General features: G+C 47.9%; 1 long non-coding RNA gene across 7 annotated transcripts in view; it reads left to right on the forward strand.

The window, feature by feature from the left end:
• Window positions 1–19,350, forward strand: part of LOC308583732 — a 53,767-nt gene that overhangs the window by 1,929 nt on the left and 32,488 nt on the right. For 6 of the 7 annotated variants that reach the window (XR_014006385.1, XR_014006386.1, XR_014006387.1 and 3 more), the window contains exons 2-3: window positions 172–357; window positions 2,343–2,428. This is a non-coding gene — a long non-coding RNA (uncharacterized lncRNA). The remainder of the gene's footprint in view (window positions 1–171; window positions 358–2,342; window positions 2,429–19,350) is intronic. The other variant, XR_014006390.1, reaches the window with a different exon arrangement.

Genomic DNA, 19,350 nt, shown 5'->3' on the forward strand with positions numbered 1-19,350 from the left:
GGCCAGATCGACTTGAAATGCTCGACTCCATGTGAAGCAAGTCTTACAACCCTGACAGTAATTCCTGGCAATCAAAACCTGAGCCCGAGAAGAATCTAAGGGATATCCAGTGACCCTCAGAGATGTGACATAAATATGCTCCTGTTTACTTCTCTGCTTTCTCTTCCACAGACTCTTCTCTTCTGCTACTTTGTCGCACCTACTGGAAAAGTAAAGCTGAAGAGACTGACAGATTTATTTCTCTTTCATTTAATGGACGTTGAGACAGGGTGACTTCTGCCCCATTGATCCAAAGCAGCTCCTATACTTTCAGAAAGAGAATTACTTGAAGATCCCAAGCATGTCCTTTTTCTTCTGGTAATTTGTTTTTTTTAACTCTCCCCCCCCCCCATGTTAGCAAACTATACATGAAGTGGAACATGGCAGAATATCCCCAGTGTAAGATAAATTGTGTTGCAAGGCTTGGGACTAATTATCCTCTGCAACATCAGAGCTAGATGGACCAGAAAATAAAATGGTATCTTGTGGCTACAGAGAAAATTTGGCAGCAGCATTCCTCCATACACGATTAGATGGGTATCATGCTTGCTATTGTGGTCCAGCATTCGCTTGCAGGGTCTCTACGGGCTACATTTATTTTGTGTTTGACAAGAACTCTTTGTCTTCTCTGCCGTGTGTATGCTCTATGTATACATTTGCTGGACTTTTCTCTCCACAGCATTTAAGCTCCCCCCACCCATCCCCGCTGTTGACATGCAAGTGCTTTTATCTGGGCTTGATTAATTAGGAAGCACACTAGGCTTTAGCACAGTACCCACAATGGCAGCCTAAAGAACTTTCCTAACCACCAGTCATCAAAGTAAAATGCTAATTACACAAGTGCACAATACAGTAAAGTTCTTTCAGGTGGTGTTTACTAATATAGAAGTGGAAGCTCTCAAGAAATGTGCAAGTAGGTTTTCTATGGAACGCTTAGAGGAGTATATCTATGGAGCAGAGATGCTGATGCAGCTATTAGGGCTTGGCCCCAGCATTCTTTGGGAGGTCTCAAAGAGGCAAGCATTGCAGTTCTTCATTAGCTTGGGTAAGATTTAAGTCAGAAGAATTTCCAGTTTACCTACTTACTGTGGGCACTCACCTGTCTCGGCAGATAATGGAAGAGTTTACCTATAGATTACTAACTTAACAACTCCCAGATGAGAGCTTCACATGCCCATGGGAACTCACACTGGGATCTTGAGGCTGTCAAGAGCGTCAAGGATCAAAGCGAATTGAAAACCTATCACAGTCCTTGTCTTCAACAGCTGCCCACACAAAAATTTATTCTTCAGCCAGGATAAATTTTCCTTGGCCACAAAGTTGTCATCTGGTGAAGGTGTAATTTTTTTCTGGATATTATATTTTAATATTTGATTGTCATAATTTCGATGGTGGTGAATCACTCTTGAATACAGTGAACTGTGAAAGCAGCATAAACCTGATTTTAATCAACATGTCACTATGCATTTTTATATATCTGGGAAGCCTGCAAATGAACCCTAATTGCCAACTGTGGATGGAAGCTGGGGTTGACTTCGGATAGGCTCAGAAACAAGGCAATCACTTTCTCAATTATTTTTTTTTGAGGGGGCACCTGACATTCTAGTTGAAGGTGTGGGGAAGTCAAAGAGCCAACCTGGATTTCACTCCTCTTCTTTGGGGGGCGGGCGGGCAGGGAAAAGCTATAATCCATATAAGGGACACAATTGTGGCATTTGGGCCTCAGTCTAAACTGAATAGTGAATTGTCATGAAACACGCATTTTGAATTTGAGGAATATTTCATGAGTCTTTTGCAATGAAAACTATTTTACTTTCATTATTTGCACAGCACATTATCTGCCACCCCAAGTCTGTTTCACTATCACATGTAGAATTGGGTGAAGGAAGAGGAATTGGGATCTTTCCCACTGGACCTGCCTCTCCCCTGGCTTGCATGGATCCTTAAGGTTGGGTATTGAAATAAGGGCAAATCTTTCTTTCTTTCTTTCTTTCTTTCTTTCTTTCTTTCTTTCTTTCTTTCTTTCTTTCTTTCTTTCTTTCTTTCTTTCTCTCTCTTTGGAAATGCATTCTTCAAGGCATTACACTCTGCTTAAAACCACCTAATCTTTTATTAATGTACATGGTCCTAAAAAGTAACTTCAGACTTCAGTAAGTAGATTCATATGCAGTGCAGTATTTTAACTAACTGCGGAATGCGCTCGCATATCCCTGAGCAAAAGGGACATGCTTGGGGGAGTGTGAAACGGGCCCCGTGGAGCTCAAACCGTAATCCTCTCTCCGCTCTCCCCTTGGTTTCTCCAGGCGATGCAGCTGAGGAAGCTTGAAGAACAGCCTCGCAACATCCGAAGAAGCCTGAACTTTCAAGTCGGTACTGCAAAAATATGCAGGTGGCATTCATAAATTAGAATTTTCTAAACAGGGCCCTTGGAACTTGAGCAGTCATACATTGCAGTCACAAAGCTGTGAATTTTCTGATTTTTGTCACACTCTGATAAGATTAACGCCGCCGTTCCTGCCCCCCCCCTTGCACACACCACAGTTAAATTCACTCCCGCTGGTGGAATTGCAGAAGTAATTTCTCTGACAATAGAAATCTAAAACTTTTGAGATTTCCTGCCCATTGGGACGGAATGCAATTTATCAATTCCTATTAACTCCAGTCACCAATAAGAGATGCCTTTATTTTCCTCTTAGGGAGTATAAAATGCACACCACCTATATTTTATGCGCAAGCGTGGATTTCTCCATTCAAATGGCAAAAGCACCTTGTTTCTGAAACCTCCCCTGAAAGAGAGAAGCATCAATTTTAGTAGCACTTCTTATTTGCTGTGCAGCTCTCACAAGCAGAATTATGAAGTGTGTGAAGTCTGCTTACATTTGACTGTGCTGAGTCCCTTTGAGGTGTTCCATGGGCGCTTTGAGCTTTTCCCGTCCCTCTCAGTTTTGTATAGACATCTTTTCTCAGCACCAACTTTTCCCAGAGTATGGCTGCAATCCTTGTCTACTTACTTGGGAGAAGGTCCCATCAAATATAGCGGGACTTACTTCTGAGGAAAAATGCACAGGATTGTGTTGTATGGCTGTAATGCTCCACTTACTTAGGAACATATCCTTTATATTGGTAGACAAGACTGAGCTAGAGGGACCAATAGTCTGCTAGCTCAGTCTAGTCTACATTGAATGGCAGTGGCTCTCTAGGGTTCAGGCTGGGGACACTCCTAGCCCTACTTGTAGATGCTGGGGATTGAATTTGAGACCTTCTGCATGCGAAGTAGATGCTCTGGCACTGAGCTATGGCCCTAGTGTGATTTCTGGCTAAGAAAACATGTCCAGGCTTGGGCTCAGGGACGCGGACTTATAAAAAATATTGGGGGGGGGGGCGGGAAAGCTCATGAATAATAAATAAGCTCATGAACATGCAAATAAAGTGGCGCCGCCTCCTCGTGAGCGAATAGGGGAGAGCGTGCTGCGCCTATTAATCAGCTCCGAAGGAAATTGGGTGGAGCTTTTGCTCGGGAGGGAGGGCAGGAGGCATGCAGCCCGACCCTGTGCATTTTGGGCTGGGGGAGGGGCGGCGATGGCGCTCTGCTGGAGGGGCGCCGGAGATTATTGGGGGGCGGAGCCCCCCCAAACGAATTTTTGAGGGGGCTCGGGCCCCCTCAAGCCCCATGGAGTCGGTGCCTATGCTTGGGCTTCTAATGGAACTACAGTGGAGCTGTTCCCAAGTGAGTGTTTTCATACTACACTTGCATCTTTTCTCTGTGTGGAGCAACAGAATGCTGCGTACACCAGACAGGGGCAACCAGCTGTGGCTCCTGATGGGTGTTTATTGTGAGATTGGTGCTGCTCGTGCGTGCAAGGTTTTCACAGCAGCCACACAATGCCACATTGGCATCCAAATGCCAGGCCACCTTCCTCCCTGTTTAATCTGGATTTACCCTTTTGGCCAACAAACACAAATAAGTTAAAAAACAATGCTGTTGCCAACAGCAGTTTGTGAATGCTTGCAATGTTAAGCCACAGGCAAAAAGGACCTGCTGTTCTGCAGATGAGGTCCAAGTTACATGTTACAAAGGAGATACTTGATCGGATATCCTGCCACATTTTGCTTGTCTGGAAAGCAGGTTCCATCAGTTTGGTTCAGGGACATGACGCAGGGGGGATTTAATCCTTTCTTCCATACCTCGATGCAAATCCCCCTTTCCCCTGCAGCTAATAGCAACTGCAGGTGGTGGTGAGAGTGTTGTATTGGGAATGGGCATAGGAGGAAATGGGTTCAACCAGTTACACATTGCCAAAAATATGGAAGTGCAACACACGCACACTGTGGGGGAATGGAAACATGGATTGTCATAAAATTTGCATATGCTAATTTATATATCTATAGGTGCTAATGTATTCATTTTTTAAAAAATAGCATTACAACAGATTTCATCACAGTAGGGAAGACTGTGACCAAGTGACCTGTGTGCCTGCTGAGTCTCCTGTCCAGAGCAACTTCAAGGTCCCTGCTTTCTCTTCTTGGGAGGATTTCTCTCTCAACTACAGTGATACCTCGAGTTAAGAACTTAATTCATTCTGGAGGTCTGTGCTTAACCTGAAACTGTTCTTAACACTTTAGCTAATGGGGCCTCCCGCTGCCACTCCGCTGCCACCACGCGATTTCTGTTCTCATCCTGAAGCAAAGTTCTTAACCCGAGGTACTATTTCTGGGTTAGCAGAGTCTGTAAACTGAAGCAACTGTAACCCAAGGTACCACTGTAGACTTTAAACGCTTCAGACATAAGACTGTCCTCTGTCAGCCCTTCATATTGAGGACTGTGAATTAGAATGCATGACCACTCCATCCTCTTGCCATACCATAGGACCCCTGACCATTAGGTCCAGTCGTGACCGACTCTGGGGTTGCGGTGCTCATCTTGCTTTATTGGCCGAGGGAGCTGGTGTACAGCTTCCGGGTCATATGGCCAGCATGACTAAGCCGCTTCTGGCGAACCAGAGCAGCGCACAGAAATGCCGTTTACCTTCCCACCAGAGCGGTACCTATTTATCTACTTGCACTTTGACATGCTTTCGAACTGCTAGGTTGGCAGGAGCAGGGACCAAGCAATGGGAGCTCATCCCATTGCGGGGATTCGAAACACCAACCTTCTGATCAGCAAGTCCTAGGCTCTGTGGTTTAACCCACAGCGCCATAGCCTAGTCCAAATCCTTCTCTTAGCAAAAGAGAGACCCAGGTCCATTTATGGATCTCCTCTGTAAGGTTCAGTTTGAATCTGAGTGTTCTGAGAAGGAGAGTTTGGTCTTACAGCCTGTTCCTGCTCAGAGGTAAGATTGAAATGAGTTTAGTGTGACTTGTCAACTTGTAAATAGATTTAGGATCCTAGCCTGGGTGTGTGATAAAAGAATGGAGCTGGAATGAATCCCACACACTTTCCTTGCTTACCTTTCTCCCTCTTACTTTGCACATCAGAAGAAAGAAACATCACCAAAACGATAACCAGGGCTTTCAGCTTTTCCTCAACCTGGTGCCCTCCAGATGATGAGCTACAACTCCCAGCATCACTCCCCACTGCTCCTGTCTGTGGCAGATTCTAAAACATTCTTTTATGGGTCAGAGGCACATAAAGAATTAGGGATGCAGTCTAAAGTTAATGGGGGAAAATTATGAAAACATAGCATTATAAAAGGAATTATAGTAGACAACATTGCCTTCTTTGAAAAAAGTTGGGAAATCAATAGATTGGGAAGACAGGAGTAAAATGCAGGACAATTTTTGCTATTAGTGAGGTATTTGAAAGAATGCCTCTTACTTCAGATATTCATTCTTAATGACCTGGTTACAAACAGTGTCACATGGCTGGAAGAAGGATAAATAGATGGCAACAATTTGTTGTGATCTATTGAGTCCTGGGGAGGCACCCAAGTGGGGTGTCACAGACACCAGAAGTCTTGGTTTTATTTATCTTTCCTAATGTCTTGGAACGAAGAAAGGAAAACATCCCATTAATTAAAATTGTGCATATTAAATTGGGAGGTGTAGCAGAAAATAGACTAATCACTTAGTCATTTATAGGGTGTCCTGAGCTCATATAATTTACTATGCACCAATTAAATGTGAAATAAATCCTGACTCATAGCAAATTTTATTCACTGGCTTGATATTTAGAGCCACAGTTTATTTCCTCCCAGTGCTATATAGCTGCCACGTGAACTGGGCACCCACCCACTTTTCATTTAAATCAAGAACGTTAAGTTCTGAAAAATGTCTGCCTATTAAGAAATATGCAGACAAAGTTGAGAGATTTGGAACTAGGAGTTCAGAGTTCATTTATGAAGAAAGAATGAACAATGCGGCAAAACTACAGGGATGCCACAATTGCTGAGCCTCTTAGAAGCAGGGAGAGACCCTTGAATATAATAATAATAATAATAATAATAATAATAATAATAATAATAATAATAATAATAATAATTTATTTGTACCCCTCCCATCTGGCTGGGTTTCCCCAGCCACTCTGGGTGGCTTCCAACAAAGATTAAAAATGCATCAAAATAGGAATGGCATAATTCTAATGTTTAAATGGGGTCTCCTGGTCATGGTATTCCCTGAAGCTTTTTGTGTGGCAAAGGGATTGTGGCTTCACTGCCATGCAAAAGACCCTCAGACCCCCGAAGTGGGGTTGTCATGGGGTTGGGACAACAGAGCAATCTAATTATATCTTGCCCAGTTACTTCACTTTGGGGAGTGAAAAGGTCTAACCTGCACTTGTTCGATTCAGCTGCCTGCCCACAGTGGCGGCCCCTGGATCTATCTGTCCAGGAAGACCAAGCAATGATAAATGGGCTACTGGGAAGAAGGAAGAAGAATCCCCTCACCACCTTGATGATACAGTATATTTTGTAGGAGGCCATCAGAGAGCTATGAAATGGCCATTGCTCAAGTAATATAGATGAATTCACAATTTAATCTAGAGACCTCATAAAATGCCCTTTTCTGGAAAAAACCCCCAAAACAACAACCACCCAATTCCATGATTGTCTTGCTTATTCTTCACCAGACATCCCTACTGATGTTGGCTGGATATAGTCTCCTTACAAAAAAATGTCCATTGGGGTGATAAAGTATCATATTGAAAGCGCTATAAATCCTCTGCCGTTTCCACAGACAGTTTTGTAAGCAGACCGTTCCAAAAGCTGCCTCACCAGAGCTCTAGTAAATCAGCAGCCATCTGGTGTGTTTGCATTAACTCATCCACATTGCCTGTTACTCTTGCGCAAAATGCCAAAGGAAACCTGAGTTCGATGCAATTAGGATCAGCTGCAATCTTCGCTTGTTGGGAAATTACCACTCCCACAAATCCAGCAGGTAACTGAGATGTGCTCCACAGAGAGTCAGGAAGCGCAATTTTGCATTTGGGAACATGGGAAACATTTCAGTTGCTTCACTCTAATGAGTCTGTGTGGTCTTGGCATTTGTATACAGACTGTAAGTTCATGGAAGATAAAACTAACAATGGCTACTACCTGTGATGGCTATTCTGCTTCCATGGTCAGAGACTGGAATGCTTCTGAAGACCAGCTGGTGGAAATTACAGGAAGGGAGTATGTTCTCATGCTCAGGTCCCACAGGGTTTCCCACATGCTGACCATTGTGAGAAAAGGATGCTGGACTAGACTGGCCTGAACCAGCAGACTCTTCTTATGTTCTCATGTTTCCTTGTGAACACTTCTAATCTGATGTAGATTTCTATCCCTTTCTATTCTCAAATCTCAGGCTGGCTATTTTTTTCTTAGGCTCCATTTTAATAGCGGGGAAAATGAGCCTGACAAACTGGGATTTGCAAAAGCTTGTTCAAGGAGCTCACAGATTGTGACCCAGGCTTCACAAAAGTGTCTCAAATATGGAGGCACGTTTTATGGACAGGGGCAGGAGGGGCTCAACTCCAGTGACTCCAAGGGGAAGCCTACATCAGTCATACACAATTGTACCTTGGTTTTCGAACGCTTTGTGACTCGAATGTTTTGGCTCCCGAACTCTGCAAATCAGGAAGTCTTTGTGAACTTTTTTGGAAAGCTGAAGGTCCGATGCAGCATCCGTGGCTTCTGATTGAGTGCAAGAAGTTTTGACTTGATTTTTGAATGTTTTCGGAAGTTGAACGGACTTCTAGAACGGATTCCGTTCGAGAACCAAGGTACTACTGTATGCTTGAGTCAAGGAAAAAGCAGATTAGGGGCCTTTGTCTTCCCTGCCTCTGCCTCTCTCTCTCTCTCTCTCTCTCTCTCTCTCTCTCTCACACACACACACACACACACACACACGTGCGTGCACACGCACACACAGAAATCTAAGAGCTCTGTGAGTGATCCCATGCCCATAAGGACAGTTTGTATGCATCATACAGTTGCATGAGCAGATCAATCAATCAGTTTATTACGGTCATAGACCAGCAGTTTGAAAATGGTTAAAATACAATAATTATAACAACAAGATACAATAGTTATAAGAACAAGCCAGAATAAAAGCAAGGAGACAAGAGTCACTACCAGCTAGAATTTTGGCTGAGCAGATCTTTCCCCAAACGTTTGGAAGGGTGCCACTCAAATAACATAGACTTGTGCAACTGGCCCCATTGTTTAATTCCAGGGCTGGCCCTACAATGAGGCAGAGTAAAGCAGCTGCCTCAGGTGGCAGATGCTGAGTGGTGGGGAGGGGACAGCTGTGCCCTGTATCTAGCCTGCCGCCGTCACGTGCAATGGAAGATACTGTACTTGCAGCAATACTGGAGTAAGATTCAACAACCAGTCAGATTGGTTTCTCCTATGTGCCTTGAGGGAAGTTTCATCTTGTCCTTTACCTCAGGCAGCAAAATGTACTGAGCTGCTCATTTAATTCACACATGGACTCATGCCAAAGGGAAACAATTTCCACATCACAGGGTGTTTATCTATATCTGTATCTATCCATCTATGAATGGGCCAACATTGTTACCACAGCACATTTTTTTGGTACAGTTAATGAAAATGACCGCTCCCCTCATAAAATGGGGGGCGCCCTTCGCGTGGACACGCGCAGCCCCTGAATCTGGAGCGGCTCCATCAACATAGGCTTGGCTTCGCCTTCCCTCAGGTGGGATACCTGGAGGTCTCCGCCTACCTCAGTCAGTTGTCCAATCCCACCTGGGGGAAGCATCGCCAAGGAGACCAGGCCAGGTAGGGAAGGGACTACCTGCCCACACAATAGAGGGAAGATCTTACCTGGGAATCCTCACTTGGCTCCAGAGCTTCTCCCACCCTACCCACCCTCAGTTAATGTCTTATTTTGCAGGTTAACTTTTCTTCACAGGTATGCGGGCGCTGCTACGTCAAGGTTGCTGTTAAAGGGCCGGAAAGGAATTCCCCTGCATTGGCAGGTTTTGCCTTTCCCTTAGCAAAACGTCACAACTTTGGCGGTATCAGGCCTTGGGCGGAATCCTTTAGTCTATCTTCCTCTTTGCAGCGGCGATACCAGGGTTCCCTGTTAAAGGGGTTTCTGAATGGAGGCTTTGACCATACACCGAGAAGTCGTCATTGCTCTCCCCTGTGGCGGTGGCGTAACAGGGGCGGCTATCTCTGCTTGAACATATGTTCTCCAGAGTCGGCCCATCCCCCCACCCTGATGCTCCCTAGGTCCCTGGCTGGGGACTGGGGAGGGAGAACGCCCAATGCCTGAGCCAAGGTCTACCCACATCTGAAATTTAATAAAGTTGTGGCCAATTTAATCCCATAGCACGTTGTCTTGAGTCATTATTCCACATGACGGGGGGTGCGCACCCGGGATCTGGGGGACTCCGCCTGTCCACGCAATGCCACTTTCTTCTTTTTCTTGGTTTGCTGTCTTTTGTTTTGGCAAGCGGAGCCAGGAAAGTGCCCTCAATGACAACACGGATGTATGCTTTTGAAACAAAATGCTCCTGCCTTCCTCCTCTCCTCCATTGAGGGTTCTGCTGCACCTTTGTCTCCCTGCTGCTGCACAAACCACATTGCCTAACGCCCTTCGTGGTACCTGGAGTGAAACCTCTCACGTAAAGTTTAGGTAGGTTATGATGATTAAACGCTGCTTAAAGATAAGATCTATTGCTTCTTTCTTGGGCAAGCCTCCCACTGACACAGGACTCTGTGAGAGAAAAGATGTAGCTAATTGTAAGACAATTCCTTTGAAGTTCTGCGAGTGCCAGTAACTTCAGTAAAAGATTTATAAAGGGCCATTGGGAAGGGGATGGGCAACCTTTCTAAAGTCCAAGCTACTGAACTGGCAGGTTGTTCCTTTTGACCTGACAGTCCGGTCAGGTGAGGCTGTCAGTTCTTTGAAGTATCTGTGTCTGTAAATAAGACACGAGTCCAAAGCAAGGGAGTTCTGAGCAGCTCTTTTGCAGCTGCTCTGCTGAAACTCACAGTGTGGGAAAGATTTACAAAGAGCAGAAATTTGCCTGAAGTTAGCTTCAGGCACAATGGAACGGTACCTGTACCTGTTTCTGCCAGCAAAACAGTGGCACCATACAAACAGATTATTGAACATGCTCAAGGTAGGGCCAGCTGTTTCAGAGTTAAAATTAGGAAATGTTAAGCAAAATGCTGTTGCATAAGAACTGGGTTCAAAACAAAACAGACTGGGCTTCTGTAGCTGCCCATTCAACTATAGATGCGGTGGACACATCCGTTAATTGCAGTTTCTCTCTGTTTCTCATTTTCCCCCACTCATAAACTCAGTTTGCAACATTCCTCCAGAATTTTGCAAATTTTAAAAAAGACCTCACAAGTTTTTGCAAGCATTTTTAGTGCACATTTCTGCTTAATATACAGATTTTTGCATGCAATTTTACCCAATATGCACACCTTTGCAAGCAGTTTCCCACACCACAATGCAATTCATACAGTATGTAATTTTTACATACATGCACATTTTCTTCTAAGTATTTTTATATACATTATCTGGTTGAAGAATTGCACTACAAAAATGTAGCTTTGTATTAAAATGCAAACCAAACTGAATTTCTCCCTTATCACTAACCATAAGCATTGTGCAGCCTTATCAATGTGTTAGGTTTCCTTTCCCAGGATGCTTCTATAGCAGGAATCCCAGGGCTGGTGTTGGGTGGAACCTGACTAGTGACATCAGAGTCAACTAATTCTAGTTTTGTCCTCATCTTCCTCCCTGCTCAGTTCTGCAAGTGCAGTGCTGAAGACGAGGAAGTTGGCACTCAATGCCACAGTCTAGATTGGCTGTAAGGGCTTTAGAAAAGAAAGGGGAAATAAAACTTCTGATATCAAAATGCCATTATTCAAATCTATGGTTTGCAACCACATTTGGATTACTATGTACAGTTCTGGTCATCTCATCTGAAAAAGAATATTGTAGAGTTTGAAAAGGCTCAGAGGAGAACAACCGAGTCTCCTTTCCAAATCATGGATATGAACCACAGCCAGTGCTATTTTTCTAGAAAAAGGGTGCCGGAACTCACCACAAATGCCTCCCTTGTTCTTTTATACAGTGGAACCTTGGTTCTCAAACAACTTGATTCTCAAACGCTGAAAACCCAGAAGTAAGTTTTCTGGTTTTGGAACATTTTGGAAGTCAAATGGACTTCCGGAATGGATTAAGTTTGGCGCTTTTGTTTTTGCTATTTATTTTGTGTTATTGTTTTTTGGCTCATTTGTTTTTGTGACTGTATGGAGCCCAGTTCAGCTAGTGATTGATTGATTGATTGTGTGACTGTGGAAATGGATAAAAGCCCCCCATCCAAACAATGACTATCATCAGTGCACGTGAGGAAAAATATTAATTTAAATTATTTCATCTACAATACTGTTTTATTTATTTTATAGTACAGTACACTGATTATTGCTTTCATTTTATGGCTCAGTGTTCTCGTTAGATAGTAAAATTCATGTTAAATTGCTGTTTTAGGGGTTGTTTTTAAAAGTCTGGAACGGATTAATCCATTTTGCATTACTTTCTATGGGAAAGTGCACCTTGGTTTTGAAACGCTTTGGTTTTGGAATGGACTTCCAGAACGGATTAAATCTGAGAACCAAGGTACCACTGTAATGACAGTGCCACCCACCTGAGAGGTGATGAAACTGAGTTCCAGTGAGTTCTGACTGAAAAAAATGCTCTGACCACAGCAGAGATGGTAGGGGAAGGCAGTCTCTGGACCTCACAGGTGCTCATTAGAGCAGTTGCCCCTTGTTCTGGCACTGAGATACAATGGTGGGGGGAACTTTTGTACGTCTCACGCAACTGTGAGTTTCCCACCTGACAAGAGAAGAAGAAGAAGAGTAGCTGGTTAGCTTGCTTGATCAACATTTAAAGCAGGTTGTTTGGAATGCAGGGCTGCATTCAGATTGTAATAAATAATGTTGTGGCATGTTAGAACAGCAAAGGCACACAGGCAAGTGACTGCTCCTAAGCTCTGTCATTCTGTGCCTTCAAAAGTTGAAACAAAAGAAAACCAGAAGCCCCAATGTAATTTGTGCGTCCCACAAAAACTTTTCTTCAGGCTAGCCCAATGACAAATTCACACCATTAATGTCATATTTAAATTGCTTCAAAATTTATTTGAAAGGCATCTCCTGTTGGACAACCAAAGGTACTACTTAACATCTTGGCCTGTAACATGAATTGACTCAGGACATAAATATTTTGCCATTCATCTTTTCACTTGCTCCTGGATTATGCCATAAATAGTGAACCCTGGGTTAATAATACATATAAAATCCTCATTTCCCCCCTTTAGTGAGCTTTTCCCTAAGTTGAGAGAGAGCGATCAAGGCCTCCCAAAATAAGGCCAAATTGGAGCTAGAGTTCACCAGGGCCCCTGTACATAGTCTTGCTTCAAAACTAGCAGATTTGCTTCAAAACTAGCAGATTTGCTTCAAAACTAGCAGATTTGATGCAGCTTAACTAATTTCCCCCTTCAATCAAAGATTCTTCCCTGTCAAACATTTCCACTGTTCCAGTACTGTTCTTTCCTTGTTTTTGTTCTCCAGCTGCTGCTTCTCAGTGCCATTTTGCTACCCTACCCTCAGTATCTCTGGCATTTGCCAGTGCTGCCATTTAATGTAATTGGCTGGGCAATGCATGTTCAGAATCCCCCACCACACACACATATTTTCAGACTTGGAAATATAGTTTTTGGTAGCTCCAATGCTTGCCTCAAATACAATATGAGTGTTAAAACTCCAAAACTTCTGCAGCTTGTGAATCTGAGCCAGAGAAGAACTTTTTTTTTGCTTTTTCCTCTGATATCCACCCAGTTCTTACACACCCATCCATTCCTCCAGGTGATCCTAGCCTTTTCCATTAGCATGGAATGGGGTGTGTGTGTGCTGAGGGACATGGGCAAGCAGGTATGTCAGGTGTGTAGCCTGCAGGCACAGTCCTATTTCCCCATAAATGTGATCTGTGCAGATTGGGGGAGGGGAGAGGAAGAATATGCATTCTCCTTTGATGTCCTGGAATAAGGTAAGCATCTTGGCATCCACATGACTGCTGCTTCCCCTTTCGTAATGCAACATGCTGCAAGAGATGCCTTTCTTTAAAAGTTCTGGAGTGAGTCTAATAACAAACAAGTATAGCAGCTGAAAATTCCACCTCTCTGGGCACGGTGGATTAGAACCAGGTATAGGAATCGATCCGCTAATAGCAGCAGCTTCAACTCTACATAAATCAAGGGGGAAAGCAGGATTGTGAGACTTTGGGAAGCAAGATCGAAAAAGCATTGCCTCATCGTTGTCAGCACTGATGGCAGCTTTAGAAGACAACTGGCCCCCAAAGTGTCGTGAAGCAGTTGGGCAATATACACATCAATCCAAATTCTTTACAAGGGATTCACAAGAATGGGGGCTGGCTCTCACCTAGCAGCCGTCTGCTTAGATTTTCACAATGCTGTATTTTCTGTGCACCATTTTCTCCTGTCTACAGGATGGCTTAGAGAAACCTCCATGGTACTTGTCAGAGCTGCTTGAAGATCCTAGCTCACAGAGTATCACGCTAGCCAGCGATCATTAAGTAAAAGTCTTTATTGAATTACAGTTTCCATTCTCACGCTGCTGCGCGCAAACTCTACGTCTAGTAGCTAGATCGGCGAAGCTCCGTCTGAGTCTCCGCCCCGTGTGCACCAACTTAATATCCTAGCCTTGCTCCACCTTTTCCGCCTGACTGTCCTCCTCTGGGTCCCTCTACCCCCCGGGGCTTCTTCCTTCCGGGATTCTTCTGACGCTGACCCGGACCCTCCTGCCTCCTTGCGCCGGGCTTTAGGACCTGGTTCCCTTTCGGGGCTGCTTACTGCGCCGCCTTCCTCTGCATTTGAACTTGGCGCGCGCGCCCAACCTTCCACTTTCCTCTTAACCGTTTCTTCGCTCCCCGATGGAGGCGTGGCCACTCCTGACTCATGCCCTCCCTCCTGTGGTGAGCTGCCAGCGCTTCCCCCCTGGCTCCCTTTCTCTTCCCTGCTTCCTGGCGGTGACGCTGGTCCCGATTTCCAGCTGCTCCCCCCTGAGTCCCTTCTGGCTCTATCTTCCTGGGGTGCCCCCCTAGACTCCCCCCTTGCCCTGGCCACTGGTGCTCCTTTCTGTGAATCCTCTGATTCACTGGAAAGACTGGGAGATCTCGGGTCGTCGTCATCACTCATCTTTTCTTCTGCCTCCTCCCCTTCGCTCTCTGTCTCCTCCCTTGCCCGTGCCTCTGCTCCTAAACCCCTGACATCCATCCCCCCCTCGAAGCCCCCCAGTCCCCCCTCCCCTCCTTCCGGTGCTGGAGCTGGGGGCTGCTGTTGCAAAGGGACGAACGTCGGATATCGGTCGCTTCCCGTGGCGGGCCTCCATCTGAACCCTTCCGGGACTTCCTCCCTGCTCTCGTCGACGACGGTCACCTCCGCTTCCATCTCTGTGCCGCCGTGCTCGAAACCAGGGTCGTCCCCGAAAATGTCCATGTCCGTCTCTCCCTCACTTCCTCCTGGCGGCGTTGCTCGTCCTGAGCAGTCCAGCCACTTTCTGCGGAACTGCTCCTCTGGCCTATCGTCCCACCAATACGAGGGTTCTGAGACAGATCCCGAGGGTGACCCCTCCGGGGAACGGACGTCTCGCGTTGGTTCCTCGTCCGAGTCGAACCCCCGGAACGTGCTGGCCGAAAGCGTGGGTGTGAAAAGCCAGTCGTCGAAAAAGTCTGCTGGCATAGGTCTATGTGGGAAGAGGGCATGAAACTCGTCTTTGAGCAGAGGTTCGTCTAAGGCGTATCCCGGCACCCAGCTGTTCGCACTGGCCGGGGTGCCCTCCTTGGCGAGAAAGTATTCTACCCCCTCTTCCCCCCATCTGGAGTCCAAAATCTCCGTGACTTCGTTGATGCGTTCCTTCTGTGCCGCTCCCGCGTGTCCTGTTCTGTCTCTGGCCGGACTCGGCGCCGTTCCGGGTTCCTGGAACCTGTGCGGTGCCTTGTAGGGAGTGAGCACCGATCTGTGGAATACCGGATGCATTCTGGAACCCTCCGGAAGTGCCAGTCTGAAAGCTACCGGGTTGACCTGCTCTTCGACTTGGTAGGGCCCCAGTTGTTTATGCCCTAGTTTCTTCTTGGCCAACGACCTGGCCGGCACTGCGTGGGCCGCTAACCAAACCCAGTCTCCCACGTGGAGCTCTTCTCCAACCCTTCTGTGCTTGTCTGCTTGTACCTTGTATGCGTGCTTGGCCAGCTCCAGGTGGCGCCTCAGCTGATCGTGGACTTCCTGCAGCTCCGACGCGAACGCATCTGCTGTCTGCGGCTCCCCCTCCCCCATTCTTTCCAGTCCCGGGAAGGTTCTGGGGTGCCTCCCGTTGTTGGCGAAGAACGGCGTGACCCCCGTGGATACGTGCTTCGTGTTGTTGTAGGCGAACTCTGCAAGCGGCAGGTAATCCACCCACGTCGCAGGCTGTTGATTTGCATAACATCTCAGGTACTGCTGCATGATGGCATTGACCCGCTCCGCTTGCCCGTTGGTCTGCGGGTGTCTCGCCGACGCCAGGTTGATCTTGACGTTCAGGAAGCCCATCAGCTTCTGCCAGAAGTTCGAGATGAACTGCCGCCCGCGGTCGGACAGAATAGACCGTGGCAGACCGTGAACCTTGAACACGTGGTCTATGAACAGTTTGGCGGTTTGCTCCGCCGTGGCCACCTTAGCACACGGAATGAAATGCGCCATCTTGGAAAACAGGTCCACCACCACCAGCACTGCCGTCTTGCCCCTTGAGCTGGGCAGATCCGTGACAAAGTCCAGGGCCACCCTTTCCCAAGGTTCTACCGGAGTTTGCAGCGGCTCCAACAGTCCGGCCGGCGGTTTGTGCACTGGTTTGGCCCTCTGGCAGGTGTCACACCTCGCCACGTAGTCTGCGACCTCCCCTCTCATTCCAGGCCACCAGAAATCCCTGGCTACTAATTCCACCGTCTTCTCCTTGCCAAAGTGCCCGGCCGTGGGCGCGTCGTGCAGCTGCTGCAGCACCTTGGCTCGAAGTTCGTCTCCCGGCACGTAGATGGCCCCTTTACGGATGAGCAATCCATCTCTTAGCTGGAAACCGTCGGCCGCTGCCTTGCCCCTTTGCACCTCTGCCATCTTTGCTTGTGCGAAGGAGTCCCCCTGCAACGCTCGCCGTACCGCCTCTAGGTCCACGGTCGCCGCGGCGCACGCCCACACTGTCGGTGCGAAGATGTGCATGGCGGCCGCTGGTGTTGCGTCCTCCAGATACTGTGGCTTACGGGAGAGAGCGTCTGCCATGATGTTGGTGTCCCCCGGGACATACTCTATTCGGAAGTCGAAGTTCGCAAAGAACTCAGCCCAACGTATCTGCCTCTGGTTCAGGAACTGTGCCGTGCGCCAGTGCTCTAGATTCTTGTGGTCCGTGCAAACCTGCACCGTGTGCTTGGCGCCGATCAGAAAGTGCCTCCACGCCTTGAACGCTGCATGAATTGCCAGCAACTCCCTGTCCCATATGGTGTAGTTCTGCTCGGACTTGCTGAGCTTCCTGGAGTAAAACGCTCCCGGTCGCCACACCCCCTGCGGGTCTTTCTGCAGCAGGACCGCCCCCACGGCTCTGTCCGAAGCGTCTGTCTCCACCCTCATCGGCTTGCTGGGGTTGACATGAAGCAGCTGCTCTTCCGACGCGAAGAGACGCTTGAGTGCCTGAAAGGACTGCTCCGCCTGCTCTGTCCAAATGAACTTCTTTTTCTTGGAGCTAAGCGTGTCAGTGATGGCCGCCGTCTGCATCGCGAAGCCCTTGATAAACTTGCGATAGAAGTTCGCAAAGCCGACAAACCGTTGGACCTCCTTCCGGTTGCGCGGGCTCTTCCAATCCAACACCGCTCGAACCTTGGCGCTGTCCATGGCGAGCCCCTTGTCAGACAGCTTGTAGCCCAGAAAATCCACCTCCGGCACGTCAAATTGGCACTTCTCCAGCTTGGCGTAGAGCCTATGTTGCTTTAGCCTGCTCAGCACTTCCTTGACGTGCTTGTCATGCTCCTGCTGCGACTCCGAAAAGATCAGGATGTCATCTAAGAAACAGACGCACGTCTTGTAGAGCAGTCCCGCCAACACGTGATGCATAAATGCTTGAAAAACGTGGGAGCCATTTTGCAATCCAAAAGGCATAACTCTATATTCGTAGGTCCCCAGGGGCGTGAACATGGCTGTCTTCCACTCATCACCCTCCCGCATGCGAATGAGGTTGTACGCCCCCCGCAGGTCCAACTTGGTGAACACTCTGCCCTTCCGTACCTTCGCGAGGAGGTCGTCAATTCGGGGCATGGGGAAGTCCGATGGCCTAGTCACACTGTTCAAAATCCTGTAATCCACTACGAGTCTCTTTTGGGGCGTGTCCCGCTTCTTAACAAAGAACACGGGACTGCCCCCCACTGCCTTGGACTCCCGGATGAAGCCGCGCTGCAAATTATGATCAATGAACTCCTTGAGTTCTTGCAGTTCGTCCTCTGACATGGAATACAGTTTCCCTTTAGGCAGCGCCGCCCCCGGCAGCAGGTCAATTTTGCAGTCATATGGTCTGTGAGGGGGTAGCCTGTCTGCCTCCTTCTCGCAGAAAACTTCCAAAAATTCAGCGTACTTGTGGGGAATCGCTTGCAGCGTGCCTAGCAGCAGCTGTGACTCCTCTTCCTCTCCTTCCTGCCTGGGCACTATGCAGTGTTCAGCACAAAAGGAAGAGCCGAAGGTCAGCTGCCTCTGGTACCAAGCCATCGTTGGGCTGTGCTTGTCCAGCCAACTCATGCCCAATACAACGGGCGTGTCAGATAGTTGAGTGACGTTGAAGCTGATGATTTCTCTGTGATTCCCAAGTCGCATCACCATTGGTGGCGTCTGCTTCACCACTTGCCCCCCGAGCAGCTCCCTGCCATCCACCGTGACAACCTGCAGGGGCAGTGTGGCCGGCAGCAACTGCACCGCGTGCCTGTCGACAAAGTCCTGTCCTATAAAGTCCGCATTGCTGCCTGAGTCGATGGTGATTGGCACGTCTATGGTGATTCCATTGGGCAGCTGGAGAGATGCTGTGAGCCTCACTACTGGTTTGGGCGGGAGGGGGTTCACGGGCTGTAAAATCTCTGGGGACTGCGTCACTAACACGTCTGGCTGGGCCCCAGTGCCTCTTCCTCCAGCCAGACTGCGTCGTTTCCCTGCTGTGGTCCTGCTTGCTGCGTTGCTGCAGTCACCATTGCCGAGGCTGCAGTGAGCTTGTGGGGCCTCTGGGGACACTCTTTTGCCATATGCCCTGGTTCCTCACAGACGTAACACTTCCTGTTCCCTCTAGGAGGCTTCGCTTTCACTGCTGCCGGTGCTAGGGCTCTGGTTGCTGACTGAGCCCTTGCACCTCCAACCTCCATAGGTTCGGCTCCTCCTCCTGGCGGAGGCGTGGATTGCGCCCGCGCTGCTTCTCTGGGAAGGAAGGAGGGGCCCCCGGCTGGTTCGCGCCCTCCACGCCCTTCTTCCCTGCTCCACGGACGTCCTTCCAGCCTCACCCCCACTGCCAGTGCCCTCTGAACGACCTCCTGGGTGGTTCGGGGTCTCTCCCCCCTCGCGATCTCATCTTTAATCGAGTTGTGCAGCCCCTCCCAAAAGAGGTCTCTTACCGGAGCCGAATCTCTGTCCCATTCCAGGGCACTGACCAAGGCGAAAAAGCGGGCATGATACTGCCTGACGCTGGCCCTCCCTTGTCTCAGCCCATGCACCTCCTTCCGTGCAAGATCCACGTCAATACTTGATAAAAAGCACCCATCCATCGCTTTAATAAAGGCATCCGC

Source organism: Podarcis bocagei (assembly GCF_964188305.1).
Source record: "Podarcis bocagei genome assembly, chromosome: 3".
NCBI lineage: Eukaryota > Metazoa > Chordata > Lepidosauria > Squamata > Lacertidae > Podarcis > Podarcis bocagei.